Source organism: Eumetopias jubatus, unplaced genomic scaffold (genome assembly GCF_037043125.1).
Source record: "Eumetopias jubatus isolate StellerSeaLion01/CBP00866 unplaced genomic scaffold, mEumJub1_p1.0 scaffold_4, whole genome shotgun sequence".
NCBI lineage: Eukaryota > Metazoa > Chordata > Mammalia > Carnivora > Otariidae > Eumetopias > Eumetopias jubatus.
The window spans coordinates 28,745,754-28,761,401 of record NW_028274810.1 but is presented as its reverse complement, the minus strand read 5'-3'; the positions used below and the strand labels follow the sequence as shown (position 1 = coordinate 28,761,401).

At 41.1% G+C, this 15,648-nt stretch overlaps 1 pseudogene; it reads right to left on the bottom strand.

The window, feature by feature from the left end:
* Positions 1 to 841: 841 nt before the first annotated feature.
* On the bottom strand, positions 842 to 15,369 carry LOC148164503 (uncharacterized; annotated as a pseudogene).
* Positions 15,370 to 15,648: the final 279 nt, after the last annotated feature.

Genomic DNA, 15,648 nt, shown 5'->3' with positions numbered 1-15,648 from the left:
CCTGTCAGGAAGGGACAGGTTATTTGCCTTAACCCCAAGAGGGATCACAGCCTGGCAGGGACAAGGACTGAAGCAGAAGAGATTAGGGCACCAGAGCAGGCCGTATAAGGGAGGAGTTTCAAATGCTGACACTCCGGTTTGGAGAACTTCTTAAGTTCAGCTGTCATAACACTGAGGAGTACTGTGCTAGTGACTGGACTGAACTGTGTGTGTGTTTGGGAGACAAGCAATTAATGCTAAAGCGTATGTTAGGAGTTGCTAAGTGTATCTGGTATCTAATTGTATCCGCCAAACCGGCTGATTGCTGTTAATGATTGCTCAGAAAGCCCGGGAATAACTCCACAGAGAAAAAAGGAAATGGTGGACCTGCCTCCAAGATTCGCATATTCTGAGTGAGAGGTGTCTGAAGTTGCAGTGGGCTCTTTGCACTACCGGAGAGGAATGCCGCGTCCAGCCCCCACAGACCAGGTGCCCATTCCTCCGCTGGGGCAACCTAGGTTCTCGTTTCCTGCAGGTGACAGCTCGGCTCACACTGGTCCGCCTCTTTCATCTCTTGTTACGGCAACATCCCAAAATGAATGCTGAAAGATCTGCCTCTTTTTATGATTTCCTGACAGCACTTATAAAATTAATAGAATCGGGGCACGTTGCATTCACATTTGACGTTCAAGCTCTACACATTTTGGTTATTCCCACGATCACCTTACCAATCAAGACTTTAAAAAAAAAATAAACACAAATCTCCGACTACGTAAACCCAAGGATTTTTAAGAGGCATCTGCCAGGATTTCTCCCAGGTGGAGGACGCAAAGGGCAGGAAGGGATGGTGACTGGAGTTGCCTCATCTAAGGGGTCTCAGGGCAGAGAAGGGTGGTGGGCGTCTTTCCCTTCTCTCCCTTTCCACCTTGGACACGGAGATGCGAGTGGCGGCCGCGGTGGGATTGTCCGAGCCCCAACCGGCAAGCGGGAAGAGACCTAGCGGGTGGACCAGCGGGGTGGGAGACCCTTCCGCGAGGGGACTCGCCCGCGGAGGCCCAGCGAGCGCGGGTCCGCCGCGATCCCAGGGTGCACCGCGCCCCGCCCCCTCCCCTCTCCGCGTCCCGCCTCCCCTCGGCCGGGGTCCCCTCCCTGCCGGCTCGGGGAGGCGGGGACGCGGCGTCGGCGGCGGCTTCTCCAGTCGCGTCTTTCTCACTCACTGGGGAGCCCGGCGGTGGCGGCACCTTCGGAGGCAGAGCGGCGGAGCTGCGAGCCCGTCGGTCAGCCAGTGGGAGGTCGGACAGACTAAGGGCAGATCAGACAGACGGACGGACAGCGGAGCGGCCAGACGCCCCGAGTCGCCTCAAGTTCCGCCATGAGCTGGGGCACAGAGCTGTGGGTGAGTCCGAGTGAGGGGCGCCCCGCGCGGACTCCGGCCCGCGAGCCGGGCAGGCGCCGCTGACCGTCGGCGGCCAGAGTGCTTTGGGTCATCCCCGCCCCTGGCGCTAGCGGAGGGCGGGGGTTCCACTCTTCTTTGTGTGCAGACCTCTCATCCCTCTCGGCCGGGGTTGAGTGGGCTGCTGGTCTGCGCTCCCGCCTCTGCCGCCGCGGCGGGGCTGAGGGCAGCGCCTTGGACGGCGGGGAGGAGCGGCCCCTGGGGCTCGCGCGTCCGCCGCCATCCTCTCCCTTTCCCTGTCTCTCCTTCGTCTTCACTTTCCGGACGCCTGGCTCGTTGCCGGGCCGCCCTCCTCTCCCTTTGTATCTCTTCGCCTGGAGGCGGGGGAGGGGGTCCATTGTCCCGAAGGGGCGCTGTTCGCGGGCGGGGAGGGGGCCCCGCTGTGGCCCCCAGCCCGGGCGAGGGTCCCCGGGGCGAGGGCGTCGCCGGGCCAGGACGGCGCGGGGAGCCTCGAGGCGCCTCCCACCGCCCTCGCCCCAGGTAGGGGGAGCCGCGCGGCTTTGTTCCGAGCCCGGCCTCCGGCCAGCCAGGCCCAGCCCACAAACCCATTTCCCTCTCCCAGTCTGTGTGCCCTGAACCCGCGCGTGGCTGCGGGGACTCCGGCTGGGCTATCCCCGGCTGCTACCTTGGGCTGGGGGGGAGGGGGGTTGGCTTTTGGAATCTGAATTAAATTGATGGATCGACGGGGAAGCCAATTTTGCCGAAAGGAGCGTAGGGCTTCCCGATTGCTTTACTTCCCCTTCCGCTGTTCTTTATTCCCACTCGTTCTCCCTGTTTTCTTTCTTTCCTCCTTGCCTTTCTTGGGCGCTGAAGGTTTGAGACAATGCCCAGTGTCTGGCCAAGGTGCGGGTGGACTGAAATAGGTTGGAGAATTTGCTCGCGACGCGGCTTCACAAGGGTGGAGGTGTGGAGGGTAGTGATTTCTCAGGTGCAGCCGAGGGACCCGGGGCGTGGGGGCGCTGTCCCGAGAGCTGCCTGGCTTCAGCCACTCCCCTTTTTATCCCACCTGTGCACATTTTCCGTGCCTTTTGTTAACGAGGGTCTTGTGAAACCACTGCAGAGAAAGGGGAGAAAGAACTTTTTTGTCTCGGTAGGAGCATGTAGGTTGCGAATGAAGGTAGATTAGTTAATTGAAGGGCAAAATGTTTTCTTTGGTTATTTTTCACCTCTTAACCACAGATTGGGAATCTTAGAACTGAAAGAGACTTTAGAGTTCATCTAGGAGAACACTTAGCCCAGCCCAGGAATCTCCTGCAACATTCAGGACAAGTTTGCCCAGTCTGTAAACACACCACCCAAGAGAAAATACCTCAGACATTCGTTTCTTAGATAGCATTAATTGTTCTTATATTAGAGGGGATTATGTAGTAAATGAATTATATAAAACTTAACCCTTTAGATTCTCAGGCGTTATTGGTCTTTTCCCTTTGATTTTGTACATTTTTATAATTGATTATAGTGCGTCGTCAATTAAGGTAGATGGATATGGTTTTTCCATTTTTATAATTAGAAAATATTTTTATTTTTACACACTTAAATGATTCACGTTTCAGAGGAAGCAAAAATGTACTGAGAATATTTTCTTACAGTACACATAGGAAGAATAGAGTAATATTTAGATTTAACTTTTAGATTTAAAAAGCACTTTCATACTGCAGAAAAACAGTTTTAAGGAGAAACAGTATTTTAGTGAAGATTAAAATGCGATTTTTAAAAGTTTTTTTAAGTTATAATTTAAGAATATAATGCATTCAGAAGTGATTAGCAATCCCACATTGTCTCCCATAATTTGGTTAGTTACTTTCAGCATTTGAATAGTTTCTCAGCAGTTTGGAAAGGTAAACTGTAGAAGAGATGGGAATTTCTGTTAACTAAAAATTGTTTTGTAGCCTTTTGGAAATTATGAAAAAAAGATTTTAAATTAAGTTTCCTCTTAAAATTTAATGCACCATATTTCAAACTTTTTAGTGGTTTTAGGATTTGAGGGAGAGATTTATTAGAAACTAAATGATAATCAACCAGTATCATCTGGATGTTTAAACCTTAGATAAGTAGAAGTTGGTGTAGAGGGCTATTGTTAGGACCAGAAGAGACCTTAGAAAAATTTGATTGGACTTCCTGTTTTTACTGTTCTGTTTTGAATAAGGATATTGTGCTTCCAGTGGATTGTAACAAACACCTATACTGTGCTCTTGTCATTGAGGAATTTGAGGTTGGGAGAATTCTCTTGAAATTCTGAGTTTAGAAACCAGTTCTGTTATTTCATGTTTAGGATCACATTACTATCTCAAAGGTTTAATTATTGGAACATGTTTTTAAAAAATATGATGAATGCAGTTATGCACTGAAGCTTAAGTTTTTTCCTTATATTCTTTGGAGTTTCATTGCTATTTTAATGCTTCTTAAGTCTTATGTTAAATTTGAAAATAAACTAATAAAATAGAGAACCACTTTAGTACTGACTCTGGGGGACAGAATTAATAGTGATAGGCTAAGTAGGTTATGTCAGACTTTGTTGTGTGTGGTTGTGAGGGGATATGAATTAACTGGTACTAGATTTGAGCTGTGCTTCAAGGTATTTCAAGTGTTCCAAATGAGCATTTAAGTAAGCATTGAATATATGCTAGAGATTTGGTTCTGTGTTCTGGGTAGTATCAAACAGAGATGACACTGTCTTCATTTCTTCAGGCTGCAACATAATTATAAGATAGCATCTTAAGTATTGTTTATTGTGTTGATTTTTTTATTATCACAGGAAGAATGGTTGGATCAAAAAGAGTCCAAGTATAAATCAATGATTTCACAAATCAGATTTTGTAATTAGCTCTTTTTACAAGGAAGAAAATTAGAGTTGGAGAAGTTATGTGTTTAGTCAATAAGTTTTATTTATTAGGAGATACTTTTTTGGTGTTTTGAGGCGCCAAATTTTGCCAGAAAAAAAAATCTGTATATGGATTATGAACGTGTATATAGATATGAAAAAAAAATGGCTGAGCACGTTATATTCATATCATGATTTATTCAGAAATTTGCTCCCCAAGGGAAATGAGGTGACTCTTCTGGAAGTTAGAAGGTAGCTTCCAATATCTGACTTAATTTATTGGGTCTTATAAACCTATTTTATTTATTTATTTAAAAGTTTTTTTATTTTTAAAAGATTTTATTTATTTATTTGACAGAGAGAGACACAGTGAGAGAGGGAACACAAGCAGGGGGAGTGGGAGAGGGAGAAGCAGGCTTCCTGCCGAGCAGGGAGCCCGATGGGGGCTTGATCCCAGGACTCTGGGATCATGACCTGAGCCAAAGGCAGAAGCTTAAGGACTGAGCCACCCAGGTGCCCCCTTATAAACCTTTTTTATGCCTTAGTTTCCTGGTCTATGTGATTTTTGGCCCTTAGTTTTAAGAGTGTATAATTTAAAAGCCATTGTTATTTTCATTAAATTATTAGTTAAGTGCATTTGACAAAGCCCGTGCCCTTTTTTCTTTTTAAGATTTTATTTATTTGTTTGAGAGAGAGAGAAAGAGTACAAGCAGGGAGAGGGGTAGAGAGAAAAGCGGACTCCCAGCTGAGTGGGGAGCCCTACTCAGGGTTCGATCCGGGGACTCTAGTCTCATGACTTGAGCTGAAGGTAGATGCTCAACTGACGGAGTCACCTGGGCATCCCGCTCATGCTCTTGACTCAGTGGATACCCCCAGTCTTAACCCTTAATGCTTCTTTATCTTTGTCCTTATAGCATTTATTTAATATCTTTGCTGTAAGTGTACTAGACTTTTGAGTCTTGGGAGTATAGAACTGGATTAATCTCTTTGTTTTCACTGACTAAAACAATGCCTGTAGCTGATCACGCATGTTTTGCCCAATTGAATTCATAGTTCATTACCTAGAATATTGATTACTGATTAAAAAATGCATCCTGGAGGAAGTCTTTATGGTTCTGAAGGCCTTTGTAGGTGATGATAGATTAAGTGGTCTACATAACAGTTCAAGAATGTCTAAATAAGTTGAAACCAAGATTATGAAGTTAAGGTTTAGTGTTTGGGTTAAAAACTTTTACAGTTGGGGGAAAACTGACCTAAAGGTAGTTCTTGTGACTTTACCTGACTTACAGCTCTGTGATGTGACTGTAAAAATAGCTGATGAAATAAATCTTAGACCACATTAATACATTGTCTAGAAGATAGCAGTGTAGTTCCATTGTAGTCCATAGTGGTTAGACTATCTCTGTAATATTGACTTGAGTATTACTTCACATTTTTTAGAAAATCTGTGCACCCGTGTAGAGGAGGTTGACAATGAAGACTCCTTGTTAATTAAAGTTAATGGTATTGCTTTTTTCAAAGGCCATGAAATTGCTGTAGGAATTTAGTTTAAACAATAAAGTAATTATTGAGTGTTATGGGGAAGCACTGTGAATGTATGGTGAAATTTATGAAAGTTTATAATATGGTCCTGCTATGAGGAAACTTAGAGTCATTTTGAGGTGATAATTCTTTCCTAGCTCCAAAATACTCCTCTGTGTTGGTCTCGCTGTCCAGAATGTCTTCAGCTGACCAGTTCCTCTGAACCCCCCTTTTTTCCAGAGTACACATTCTGGATAACATGTTTCTTATGGGACTACCACCTTATGTTACAGTTATTTCTTTTGTACATTCAAACCTTTGGAAAATGGTCATGGTATAAATATTTGTATCTTATGTTCCATTTTGTTGATAGGAATTGTTGTGTTCAATATTGTATTACAGCTATTGTTCTTAGTTAAGGAGGCTGAGAGTTAATCAAGACACCTATTTATGCCACCATTCTATCCTGACTGTATTAAGGTGAAAGCTGGAGAATGGCCTCTAACCAATATCTCTCCTCTGCTATTTGCTGCTTGCTTAAACCACTCAGTTCCACTCCCCTTCCCTGCCTTTATTTTGGAACACTTAAGCTGTTTCTCCTTCCCCCAGTCTATAATTGTGAATTGGGCTGGACACTTAAAAACCTATTTTACGGGAGAGCCTGGGTAGCTCAGTCAGTTGAGCGTCTGCTTTGGCTCAGGTTGTGGTCCTGGGAACAGGATACATGGGACTCCTTGCTCAGCGGGGAGTTTGCTTCTCTCTCCCTCTGCTCCTCCCCCCGCTCGTGCTCTCTCTCTCAAATAAATGAGTAAAATCCTTAAAAAAATTTTTTTTACCTACTTTTTCCTATCCATGAGCCCCTATTTGCAGGCAGAAAATCAGAAAATAGTAATGATTTATAATTATGGCACTTGTAGGTGCTATCTTATTTATTAGTCTTCAGTCCTTAAACATTTTTAGCTCAAGCAAAAAAGAAAAATTCTGTTTTGGGAACATAGTCCTACCTACAGCGTATTAAAAACTAGTGGGAAAAGATTATGTAAAGGTTTTGTTGTATAGGAAACAAAAGCTGTTCCATGTATTAGTCCAGGCTATGTAAATCAGATATAACATAAAGATGCTTGGCACGGGCTTTGAAATAAGGAAGATTTTGCATATAGGTGCCTAAGTTCCTAGAGGGCAGAGGTCATGTCTTATTCATTGCTTAATCATTGTCTGATTCATTGCTGTATTTTCCCGTGTCAGCACACCCCCTGGCATAGAGCCTGATGCTACTCAGATCTTTAGTAACTGTTTGCTGGATTGACCTGAGTGTGTAGTGGTTAGGTTTGGCTTGAATTTTGAGTATGGGATGGCTGAAAGTAGTGATGCAGGGTAGATTGGGACCAGGCTAAGAGGTTGATTTGGCTGAATGCTTGATTTACATTTTTTTTAAAGATTTTATTTATTTATTTTAAAGAGACACAGCGAGAGAACACAAGCAGGGGGAGTGGGAGAGGGAGAAGCAGGCTTCCCGCTGAGCAGGGAGCCTGATGCGGGGCTGGATCCCAGGACCCTGAGATCATGACCTGAGCTGAAGACAGACTGCTTAACTGACTGAGACACCCAGGCGCCCCTTGATTTACATTCGTGAACACACACACACACACACCCCCACACACGTATTATTTATTTATTAGCATATAATAAAGTCGATTTTTAGACCATTTAAAAATCCACAGAAGGAAGTTGTAGTTTGTGTTAGTAGAAGGGATTATTTCTTCCTTCTGAATGCTTTAGTGGCAGGAGGAAGAATCCCTCTGGGTTTTAAAAGATGAAAGTTTATTGATTTTTATCACCTCTGCAAGAATATTTGAAGGGTGTTCGTTCTTTTAACAATGTGTTATTTGTCCCGATATCAGCTGTATTGTTACTTCTGCAGTTTGTTTATACTGTTTTACCTTCTCTCCCTTATCTATGAGTTTAATATTTTTTACTTGTATATCAGTTTAGTTCCAGTGCTTTTTCTGAGGCTGAGAGGTGTTCACTGGGAAATGTAGTAAGTTTTGATCCTCCCGGTTTTGCTCTAATTAATAGCTTCACGAGCTGACTCATGCACTAATTTTCTCATATAACAAAAATATTTTGGAATATTTTGAGTTATCACCTTTAATTGTCGACAGAATGATAGATGCTTTAAAATTGCAAATTGTGCTTAAAAATAATCTGTTGATACAGTTAATTTTAATATTGTCACCTGTGCTTTTAAGCATTTTCCTTTTTTTCTTGTAATAAGTTGTATTCTGTGATTACTTTTACAGGATTTTCATTGACTAGTTCTTTTAAAACCACCTCTTACACCTTAGGGAGCTGCTGTAAGGCATTGTAAGATGGTGTCTGACTGCTTTTTGTAAGGTGGGATTTAGCATTTAGAATTTGGGTAGAGCCCAAGAGAAAGAAATCTAGAATAAGAATAAAAGTTTTTGTAAGATGTCCCTATTGAATCCAAATTAGTTATTAATATTTGGGGCTTAGGAGCAATTTTTCCTTAAGTTCTTGATGGAAAACTAATCATCAGACTTTCACAATGCTTCATGAAATATGTGAAGTATTAGTATTATATATTTCTTGTAGTTTGAAAAAATATAAATGTTTATAATAGAGTCAGATTTTCCTGTTTTTCCCACACCATTATTTTGTTGTTTCCAGAGTGAAAGTCATCTGTTTTGTTCCTGCTGTATCCCTAATTTGTTCAGAAGGAATGGGCATATAATAGGCACTGAATTATTTGTTGAATGAGGAAGTCAATGAATTGCTATAACTCTATCATCAGATTATGTTTTGAATACTAAGGGTATTTAGGCTTTTTTCCCCAGCATGTATATTTCTTTTATCTTTAACTTTAGGGATCCTTTGTTTTTAAGTAGATTCCACATCCACTGTGGGACTTGAACTCATGACTCCAAGATCAAGAGTGGATGCTCTACCGACTAAGCCAGCCAGGTGCCCCTTTAGGGATCCTTTTTATAATCTGGAAATATAACTGATTATGCCTATTCATATGAAATTTTTTTCTTTTAGGTCTGGAATTCTCATTTCCTTGATTGAGTACAAATGATTATTTTTTAGTGATGGCATATCTTATGACCGTTTGGATTCTAAAGATTTTTTTTATTATTGGAGAGAAAGAGCAGGAGAGAGTGAACACGAGTGAGAGGCAGAGGGAGAAGCAAACTCCCTGCTGAGTAGGGAGCCCCGATGTGGGGCTCCATCCCGGGACCCTGGGATCATTACCTGAGCCGAAGGCAGGCACTTAACTGATTGAGCCACCCAGGCACCCCAAACCTTTGGATTCTAAAAATGAGAACAGTTAACATTCTCATGTAAGTTGTCTGAGACTTAATGAATTGGGAAAACATAAAAGATTGGTTTTTAGTGAGTACAAGTGTTGATTCTGAGATATTTTTGACAAATGTTAGTGGTGGTTAGTTGAGATTTTTTTTCCATTAGAAATTATAAAAGTCAAAATTATTGAAACAGCTATGGTAAATAGCTTTTGAATAAATACAAACTATAACTTTTGAGTCAATTTTCTAGACTTAGATCACGAACTAAATAACATCTTTTACTGTTTGCCAAGGCTGAATATAATCAACATTTGTTAACTTTTTGAATCAACATTTGTTAACTTTGTTTACCTTCATTTTTTTAGTTTCATTAAGATAAAACATTCATACATTAAAGTGTACAGATTTTCCATGTACAACATTAAGATTTTTTTAAAAATAATGAACACATTTCTGTAATTCCCACTAAGATGAAGATACAGATGTTTCCAGTTTCCTTCATACCATTCCCAGTATATATCTGTCCAAAAGTAACCACTATTCTGACTTGTATTGCCTTTGATTATTTTGTAGGTTTTTTAAACTTCACATGAATATTATCATGCATTATATATTCTTTTTCGTCTGTCTTCTTTCATTTAACATGTTTTATGTGAGAATCATCCTTTATGGTTACTTTGTGGTATTCCATGTTATGTATAGGATTTGTATTTTCTTCTGTGTGCCTGGGGTCACTCCTAGTCTGGGACCACCTTAAACCAAGTTCAGGGCTTGAAATTCCTTTGTGTGGTTGTTGGGTTTTGATTTCTGTCCCCAAATCTTGTGCTATGTTATCAAAACAAAGATCCTGTTTTTCAGGATTGGCAAACATCCTCAGGGCAAAAGTAGCTTAATATGCTTTTTTTTTTCTTCCCATTTTGGGTTCTCATTTTTTGTTTGTGACTTTGTAATTCCTTGCTATCTTGGCTTGTCTTTGATGCTTTACATTTTTAAATATGTTTTATCCATATTTTAAAGTTTTTATCTAGTAGAATAGTGATAGGTGATCCCAAAAACCTAGCTTGCTACTACTGGAAACTGAAAATTGTTACGTTGAGTTTTTAATTATTTTGTTATTGTATTTTTAATTTCTAAGAGCTGTTTTTTGTTTTCTCAGTGTACTTTTTAAAAGATTTTTTATTTATTTATATGACAGAGACACAGAGAGGGAACACAAGCAGGGGGAGTGGGAGAGGAAGAAGCAGGCTTTCCACTGAGCAGGGATCATGACTGAGCCACCCAGCTGCCCCCCCCCCCCCGCTTTTTTTTCTTTTTTAAAGTAGTTTCCGTGCCCAGTGTGGATCCCAGTGTGGGGCTTGAACTCATGACCCTGAGATCAAGAGTTGAACTGAAGCAAGAGTCAGACGCTTAACCGACTGAGACACTCAGTTTTCTGAATGTACTTTTAACACAGCATCCTCCACTTATCTTCTCTTAGGTCTTTGTGTATACCAAAAATAGGTTTTTTGTTTTATTGTGTTTAGTTTTCTTACCCTTGCATAATATTTGTAGCCTCTAAGTTGCTTTGTTTCCCTTTTTGCTAGTTTTGGTTCTTGTTTTTATGTTAGAGACTTTACTTAAATATTTTGTGACCCCAGGATCCTGGAAAGATGTCTGTTAAGATTAGGGCATACTGAGGGGCTCCTGGGTGGCTCGGTCGTTAAGCCCCTGCCTTCGGCCGGGGTCCTGGGGTCCTGGGATCGAGCCCCGCATCGGGCTCCCTGCTCGGCGGGAAGCCTGCTTCTCCCTCTCCCACTCCCCCTGCTTGTGTTCCCTCTCTCGCTGTGTCTTTCTCTGTCAAATAAATAAAATCTTCAAAAAAAGAAAAAAGATTAGGGCATACTGAGTTCTGATATGCCCTACCTGTAAGTTTAGGGTTTGGGCCATTTGAAGTTTCTGATCCCTTTAAGGGTTTTTGCTTAATAGTTCCCCCTGGGATTGTTCACATCTTCTACCTCCTTTCCAATCCTATTGTGAAAGCTCAGAAAGTGTATACTGTAGTGTTTTGAAGTCACACTTAATCACTGCTGTTTATGCTGTTGGGGGCTACAACTTGGTATTTTTTTTTAACAGGTGCTTAAACAAATAGTTTGTTTGTCTTATATAACAAGGTATTGGGTAGGCAGTCACTGGCTTGGGTTTAGAAATTAGCAGGACTGTTTCGGACGTTCCCTCAGTTGCAAGTTCCAGCTCCAACAATCTTGTCTGTATTTAAGGCCAAAAAAAGAAAAAAAAGGAAAGAAAAAGAGAGTAACAACATCAAATATGTCTGCCTCTTTGTCAGGAAGGCAAAAGCTTTCCCAGTGTTTCTACAACAAACTTCCCCTTAGGTCTCATTGTCCAAAGCTGGGCACATTGCCACCTGAACAAGAGTAGGGTTTTATTAGAAAGGAAGAAGGGGAATAAGTATAAGGTACCTCAAAATAGAGAATTTATGGTGTCTGTCCCCAGGGAATTAATGATTGCTTTGTAGAGGCAGACACACACATGCCTATTTATTTATTTATGGATATTTGAATAATAGCAAGAGGGTTAAGAAAAGGCAGTAATACAAGTGAGGAAGCAGATATTTTAGAGTTGAGGTCTTTCAGAGTCTAACATGCCCCACCATCATTTAAGAGCTTGATGGTAAAGGGCATTTGTGTCTCACCTGGAATTTATAGCCCCACCTTTTGTTTGCCATACCATGCCATGTTGACATCACCTGCCAGAATAAATGGGTGTTTTGCATAATGGTCAGAATTGATGGTCAGGGCTTGTTGAAGTTTACCTAACCTCAGGCTGAGTGAAGGAAGTTCCGAACTACAGGGACTGAGGAAGGGGTACTGAAAAAGAAGTCCAGAAGTTTATTTTGTGAGGAGAAAGTTTTCCTGGATGTTGGAAACAATAAAGATCTCCTGTAATGACCCAGGTCTCTTAGTCATGTAGATATAATACCAAGCTATAAAATTAACTCCAGGAAGTAAGAGGCCATCAGCCTGGAGTTACTGGCACTCGCTTTTCTTTTTTTTTTTTTCCTTTCTTTAAATTGATACAGCAGAATGGTACATTTCTTACAAATAATATTAGTATATTATTAACTAAAATCCAAAGTTTATTCAGATTTCCTTAGTTTTTACCTAATACCTTTCTGTTCCATGTTACATTTAATTGTCATGTCTCCTTAGGCACTTCTTGTCTGCTGTTTTCTCAGACTTTTTCTTGACCTTGAGAATTTAGAGGAGTATTGGTCAGGTATATTGAGGGGTGCCGCTCTACTGGAATTTGTTTGATGTTTTTATTTGTGATCAGACTGGGGTTACGTATTTTGGAGAGGATGATCATGTGCCATTTTCATCACATCATTTCAAAGGTACATATTATCAACAGGATTTATTACTGTTGATACTGATTTTGCTCACTTGGCTGAAGTAGTGTTTGTCACATTTCTTCCCTGTAAACTTATTTTTTCCCCCTTTTTCTATACTGTACTCTCTGGAAGGAAGTCACTGTTGTAGCCCACACTTAAAGAGAAAGGGGTTATGCTCCCTTTTTTTATGATTGGAGTAGCTACATAATTTATTTGGAATTCTGCATGGAAAATTTATCTCCCCCATTTATTAATTTACTCACTCATTTATAGCAGTATGGACTCAAGGATATAATCCAATGCTGCTTCATTTATTTTGCTCAGATTGTTCCAGCTTTGGCCATTGGGAGCGCTTTCAGTTGGTTGCTGTGCCCCTGTAACACATCTCCATCAGTAAGGACTTTTTTAAAAAAATATTTATTTATTTGAGAGAGAGAGAGTGTGCATGAGCAGGAGGAAGGACAGAGGGAGAGGGAGATAGGGGAAGCAGACTCCCCACCGACAGGGAACCTGATATGAGGCTCGATTTCTCAGGGTCCTGGAATCGGATGCTCAACCAACTGAGCCACCCTGGCGCCCCAATAAGGATTTTTTTAAAGAACAACTTTACTTCCTTGGGCTATAAGATGGTCCAGGCTCATCTTACATATTTTCTGTCCCAGTCCTAGAATCAGCCATTTCTCCAAAGAGCCCTGGTTCCTTTTACTGGAGAATGGTATTAGAGACCAAAATACAGGTGGTAGATGTGCTTGCTACTGCAGTTTTATTCTTTTAGTCTCTCTCAGCTGATAAAACAAAGAAATACATGTGTAGGTGCACTGTATCTATAAATAATTCTATATGTCATAATATGTGTCTATATTAAACATTTAATGATGTCTCCAACAGTAATCCATTTGTATATGTATCCTTCTAGCCTCTTCTTGCTTCTCTGTAAATTCCCACTTGAGACAACTCCCTTTGGCTGCCATCCATTTGCTTAATTGTTCCTTTTCAGTATAGCTGTAGTATAGCAATAACAGTTATTAACCTGTAGCCCTGTGGGGAACAACTTTATCAACTAGAGTACAGTGCTTATATGCAGTTCCTTTTCCCTCTAGTTCTACAGACTCTTAATTATTAAAGTTACTTAGGTCAGCACCATTTACTCCCCCCAGCCCCCTCAGTGAACTTGTTTCATACATTTATAATACAGTTAGATTTTTTTTTTTAATTTCAGTCTGCATTCTGTCTTGGGATCCTCTGACTTTCTCAATGATTTTTTTAAAAAATTGCATAAATAGGGGCACCTGGCTTGCTCACTTGGTTAAGCTATCCTCTTGATTTCAGCTCAGGTCATGATCTCAGGGTCGTGAGATTGAGCCCCATATGGGGCTCCAGGCTGGGCGTGGAGCCTGCTTAAGATTCTCTCTCCCTCTCCCCTTGCCCCCACCAGTACCTCCCCTGCTCAAAGTCTCTCTCAAAAAGAAAAAATAAAATTAAAAATTGCATAGACTAAGGCTCTGACTAATAGACTAAGGCTCGTTCCTTGTGCTTTGAATTCTGTAGGCTTTGACAAAGGTATAATGTTATGTATCCAGCATTCCAAGATCATATAAATAATAGTTTCACCTCTTAAAAATCCCCTGTGGCCTATCTCACCCCCGTTAGGATAGCTACCGTGAAAACAACAGAAAAAAACAAGTGTTGGCAAGGATGCGAAGAACTTAGAACCCTGTGCAATGTAGGTGGGAATGTAAAATGGTGCAGCTACTGTGAAAAACAGTATGGTGGTTCCTCAAAAATTAACCATGGAATTACCATATAATCCCGCAATTCTATTTCTGAGTATATACCAAAAAAATTGAAAGCAGGGTTTTTTGTTTATTTTAAAGTAGGTTCTACATCCAAAGTGGGGCTTGAACTCAAGACACTGAGATCACAAGTTGCATGCTCTACCTACTGAGCGAGTCAGGCGGTCTGAAACCAGGATCTTGAGAGAGATTTGTACACCCACATTTATAGCATTATTCACAGTAGCTAGAGGGTAGCAGTCCAGGTATTGATCAACAGATAAATGGATAAGGAAAATGGTGTGTAGATACAATGGAATGTTATTAAGCTTTAAAAAAGAAGGAAATGCTGACCTTTGCTGCAAAAATGGATGAAACTTGAGGCCATTACGGTAAGTGAAACAAGCCACAAAAAGAAAATACTGTATGATTCCACTTACATGAGGTCACATTCATAGAGACAGAACATAGAATGGTGGTTGCTGGGGCAGAGAGGAGGAGGGTATGAGCAGTTACTGTTTAATGGGTATAATTTTAGTTTTGAAGATGAAAAGAATTCTGATAGATGGTGGTGAATGTACTTAACACTGAATTGTACAGTTAAAAATGATTAAAATGGGGGGCGCCGGGGTGTCTTGTTAAGCGTCTGCCTTTGGCTCAGGTCATGATCCTGGGGTCCTGGGTTCGAGTTCCGCATTGGGCTCCCTGCTCGGCGGGAAGCCTGCTTCTCCCTCTCCCACTCCCCCTGCTTGTGTTCCCTCTCTCGCTTTGTCTCTCTCTGTCAAATAAATAATAAAATAAAATCTTTAAAAAAATGATTAAGATGGTAAATTTTGTCTTATGTATATTTTTACTCCCCTCCACCAAAAAAAAAAAAAAATCCCCTATGTGCTGTTTCCTGTTCATCCCTCCCTACCCAACTACTGATTTTTTTTTTTAGTAGACTTCTTTTTAAATTAGCAGTTTTAGGTTCGCAGCCAAATAGAGCATAAGATAGAGATTTCCCATATGTCTCTTGCCCGCAGGTATGCATAGTTTTCCCCATTATCAGCATCTTCCACCAGAGTGGTACATTTGCCACAATTGATGGACCTACATTTACAGATCATTATTACCCAAATCCATAGTTTACATGAGGGTTCACTCTTGATATTGCACATTCTATGGATTTAGGCAAATGTATAATGACATAGCCACCATTCGGAGATCATACAGAGTAGTTTTACTGCTCTAAAAGTCCTTTGTGCACCACCTATTAATTCTTCCTCTTTTCTAACCTCTGACTACTGATCTTTCTTTGGACTTTTCATCACCCTTAAAGCCAGTACCCATTAGGAGTAACTATTTCTCTCTCGTCCCCAAACTCAGGGGACCTTTAGGAAACCTTT